Genomic DNA, 5,000 nt, shown 5'->3' with positions numbered 1-5,000 from the left:
GAGATAGAGGTGTTGTGTGTGTGTGGGGGGGCCTATAGGGGGAAGCTGGAAACACACACACCAGAGCTGAGCCTCCTTTTCCTGGGTAGAAATAGAGGTATTTTGTCTGTGGGGACTATAGGGGGAAGCTGGAAACACACACACCAGAGCTGAGCCTCCTTTTCCTGGGTAGAAATAGAGGTATTTTGTGTGTGGGGACTATAGGGGGAAGCTGGAAACACACACACCAGTGCTGAGCCTCCTATTCCTGGGTAGAGATAGAGGTGTTGTGTGTGTGTGGGCCTATAGGGGGAAGCTGGAAACACACACACCAGAGCTGAGCCTCCTATTCCTGGGTAGAGATAGAGGTCATATGTGTGTGTGTGTGTGTGTGTGTGTGTGTGTGTGTGTGTGTGTGTGTGTGTGTGTGTGTGTGTGTGTGTGTGTGTGTGTGTGTGTGTGTGTGTGTGTGTGTGTGTGTGTGGGCTCCCATGGCAAGGGAGGGACAGAGAGCATGTGGGATTGGTGCTGAGACCTGATTTCTTATTGTTATTCCTCTTATTCTTATTGTTATTCTTCTTTGTATTGTTACTCTTATTGTTATTCTTCTTATTCTTATTCTTATTATTATTCTTCTTATTATTATTATTATTCTTCTTATTATTCTTCTTATTATTATTATTCTTATTATTATTCTTATTCTTATTATTAACTATTATTATTATTATAAATTGTTAAACAAGAAATTTCACAGTCCGCTCACTGTGGATTCCTTGGCTTCGTTTGAAAAACCAAGCGTTTTTTTTCTAAGTCATTTTTCTGCTAGACTCCCATGGGTTCGTTTTAGACTACCAGGGATGGTAATATAGGGTTAGCAGGGGTCTCGAAAATAAGAAATTTCACAGTCCGCTCACTGTGGATTTATGGGCTTCGCCTGGTACCGTTTTGTGGGCCTGTTTTGCAGGACAGTGGTCGTTTGACATATAAGAAAGGTGGCCCCTGGTCTGGAAGTCTTCCTGAGGCTCCAGAGGAGCGGGACCACGTGGCGTCTAAGGCCGAAACGGGTCCCCTACTCGGCCTAAGTGGGGCAGTTGGTGGCCCCCTGTCTGGAGGTCTTCCTGATGCTCCAGAGGAGCGGGACCACGCAGAGTCTGAGGCCGACACGGGTCCCCTACTCGGCCCAAGTGGTGCAGTTGGTGTGGTCCACGGTCTGGAGGTCTTCCTGAGGCTCCAGAGGAGCGGGACCACTTGCCGTCTAAGTCCGAAACGGGTCCCCCATTCGGCCTAAGTGGTGCAGTTGTCGGCCCCCTGTCTGGGGGTCTTCCTGAGGCTCCAGAGGAGCGGGACCACTCAGAGTCTGAGGCCGAAACGGGTCCCCTTCTCGGCCAAAGTGGGGCAGTTAGTGGCCCCCTGTCTGGAGGTCTTCCTGAGGCTCCAGAGCAGCGGGTCCACTCAGAGTCTGAGGCCGAAACGGGTCCCCTACTCGGCCCGAGTGGTGCAGTTGGTGGTCCATGGTCTGGAGGTCTTCCTGAGGCTCCAGAGGAGCGGGACCACTTGCCGTCTAAGTCCGAAACGGGTCCCCCATTCGGCCTAAGTGGTGCAGTTGTCGGCCCCCTGTCTGGGGGTCTTCCTGAGGCTCCAGAGGAGCGGGACCACTCAGAGTCTGAGGCCGAAACGGGTCCCCTTCTCGGCCAAAGTGGGGCAGTTAGTGGCCCCCTGTCTGGAGGTCTTCCTGAGGCTCCAGAGCAGCGGGTCCACTCAGAGTCTGAGGCCGAAACGGGTCCCCTTCTCGGCCTAAGTGGGGCAGTTGGTGGCCCCAGGTCTGGAGGTCTTCCTGCGGCTCCAGAGGAGCGGGACCACGCAGAGTCTGAGGCCGAAACGGGTCCCCTACTCGGCCTAAGTGGTGCAGTTGGTGGCCCCCTGTCTGGGGGTCTTCCTGAGGCTCCAGAGGAGCGGGACCACTCAGAGTCTGAGGCCGAAACGGTTCCCCTTCTCGGCCTAAGTGGGGCAGTTAGTGGCCCCCTGTCTGGAGGTCTTCCTGAGGCTCCAGAGCAGCGGGTCCACTCAGAGTCTGAGGCCGAAACGGGTCCCCTACTCGGCCTAAGTGGGGCAGTTGGTGGCCCCAGGTCTGGAGGTCTTCCTGCGGCTCCAGAGGAGCGGGACCACGCAGAGTCTGAGGCCGAAACGGGTCCCCTACTCGGCCTAAGTGGGGCAGTTGGTGGCCCCCTGTCTGGAGGTCTTCCTGATGCTCCAGAGGAGCGGGACCACGCAGAGTCTGAGGCCGAAACGGGTCCCCTACTCGGCCTAAGTGGGGCAGTTGGTGGCCCCCTGTCTGGAGGTCTTCCTGATGCTCCAGAGGAGCGGGACCACTCCGAGTCTGAGGCCGAAACGGGTCCCCTATTCGGCCTAAGTGGTGCAGTTGGTGGCCCCCTGTCTGGAGGTCTTCCTGATGCTCCAGAGGAGCGGGACCACGCAGAGTCTGAGGCCGAAACGGGTCCCCTACTCGGCCTAAGTGGGGCAGTTGGTGGCCCCCTGTCTGGAGGTCTTCCTGATGCTCCAGAGGAGCGGGACCACGCAGAGTCTGAGGCCGAAACGGGTCCCCTACTCGGCCTAAGTGGGGCAGTTGGTGGCCCCCTGTCTGGAGGTCTTCCTGATGCTCCAGAGGAGCGGGACCACTCCGAGTCTGAGGCCGAAACGGGTCCCCTATTCGGCCTAAGTGGTGCAGTTGGTGGCCCCCTGTCTGGAGGTCTTCCTGATGCTCCAGAGGAGCGGGACCACGCAGAGTCTGAGGCCGAAACGGGTCCCCTACTCGGCCTAAGTGGGGCAGTTGGTGGCCCCCTGTCTGGAGGTCTTCCTGATGCTCCAGAGGAGCGGGACCACGCAGAGTCTGAGTCCGAAACGGGTCCCCTATTCGGCCTAAGTGGTGCAGTTGGTGGGCCCCTGTCTGGAGGTCTTCCTGAGGCTCCAGAGCAGCGGGTCCACTCAGAGTCTGAGTCCGAAATGGGTCCCCTACTCGGACTGAGTTGTGCAGTGAGTCGGTGTGAGCCTGGAGGAATGAAAATCCAAGCGTTATTTTTCTAAGTTCTTTTTTTGCTAGACTCCCATGGGTTCGTTTTAGACTACCATGGGTTGTGTTTAGAATCCCATGGGTTCATTTTAGACTCCCATGGGTTCGTTTTAGACTACCAGGGATGGTGATATATACCAGGGGTGTCGAAAATAAGAAGTTTCACAGTCCGCTCACTGTGGATTCATGGGCTTCGCCTGATACCGTTTTGTGGGCCTGTTTTGCAGGACAGTGGTTGTTTGGCATATAGGAAAGGTGGCCCCTGGCCCTGGAGGTCTTCCTGAGGCTCCAGAGGAGCGGGACCACGTGGCGTCTAAGGCCGAAAGGTGTCCCCTGGTCGGACTGAGTGGTGCCGTTGGTGGCCCCCGGTCTGGAGGTCTTCCTGAGGCTCCAGAGGAGCGGGACCACGTGGCGTCTAAGGCCGAAACGGGTCCCCTACTCGGCCCAAGTGGTGCAGTTGGTGGCCCCTGGTCTGGGGGTCTCTAGAACCATCCAGGGGTGCGGGACCACTTGGCGTCTAAGTCCGAAACGGGTCCCCTACTCGGCCCATGTGGTGCAGTTAGTGGGCCCCCTGTCTGGAGGTCTTCCTGAGGCTCCAGAGGAGCGGGTCCACTCAGAGTCTGAGGCCGAAACAGGTCCCCCATTCGGCCTAAGTGGTGCAGTTGGTGGCCCCCTGTCTGGAGGTCTTCCTGAGGCTCCAGAGGAGAGGGACCACTCAGAGTCTGAGGCCGAAACGGGTCCCCTACTCGGCCTAAGTGGTGCAGTTGGTGGCCCCCTGTCTGGGGGTCTTGGTGAGGCTCCAGAGGAGCGGGTCCACTCAGAGTCTGAGGCCGAAACGGGTCCCCTACTCGGACAGAGTGGTGCAGTTGGTGGCCCCCTGTCTGGGGGTCTTGGTGAGGCTCCAGAGGAGCGGGTCCACTCAGAGTCTGAGGCCGAAACGGGTCCCCTACTCGGACAGAGTGGTGCAGTTGGTGGCCCCCTGTCTGGGGGTCTTGGTGAGGCTCCAGAGGAGCGGGACCACTCAGAGTCTGAGGCCGAAACGGGTCCCCTACTCGGACAGAGTGGTGCAGTTGGTGGCCCCCTGTCTGGGGGTCTTGGTGAGGCTCCAGAGGAGCGGGTCCACTCAGAGTCTGAGGCCGAAACGGGTCCCCTTCTCGGCCTAAGTGGTGCAGTTAGTGGGCCCCCTGTCTGGAGGTCTTCCAGAGGCTCCAGAGGAGCGGGACCACTCAGTGTCTGAGGCCGAAACGGGTCCCCTACTCGGACTGAGTGGTGCAGTTGGTGGCCCCCTGTCTGGGGGTCTTGGTGAGGCTCCAGAGGAGCGGGTCCACTCAGAGTCTGAGGCCGAAACGGGTCCCCTACTCGGACTGAGTGGTGCAGTTGGTGGCCCCCTGTCTGGGGGTCTTGGTGAGGCTCCAGAGGAGCGGGTCCACTCAGAGTCTGAGGCCGAAACGGGTCCCCTACTCGGCCTAAGTGGTGCAGTTAGTGGGCCCCCTGTCTGGAGGTCTTGGTGAGGCTCCAGAGCAGCGGGTCCACTCAGAGTCTGAGGCCGAAACGGGTCCCCTACTCGGCCTAAGTGGTGCAGTTAGTGGGCCCCCTGTCTGGAGGTCTTCCTGAGGCTCCAGTGGAGCGGGTCCACTCAGAGTCTGAGGCCGAAACGGGTCCCCTACTCGGACTGAGTGGTGCAGTTGGTGGCCCCCTGTCTGGAGGTCTTCCTGAGGCTCCAGAGGAGCGGGTCCACTCAGAGTCTGAGGCCGAAACGGGTCACCTACTCGGCCTAAGTGGTGCAGTTGGTGGCCCCCTGTCTGGGGGTCTTGGTGAGGCTCCAGAGGAGCGGGTCCACTCAGAGTCTGAGGCCGGAACGGTTCCCCTACTCGGCCTGAGTGGTGCAGTTAGTGGGCCCCCTGTCTGGAGGTCTTCCTGAGGCTCCAGAGGAGCGGGACCACTCACAGTCTGA

The sequence above is a fragment of the Pollachius pollachius genome, assembly GCF_949987615.1.
Source record: "Pollachius pollachius genome assembly, chromosome: 16".
Classification (NCBI taxonomy): Eukaryota; Metazoa; Chordata; class Actinopteri; order Gadiformes; family Gadidae; genus Pollachius; species Pollachius pollachius.
The sequence above is the reverse complement of the archived record's forward strand: the minus strand, read 5'-3'. Positions refer to the sequence as shown.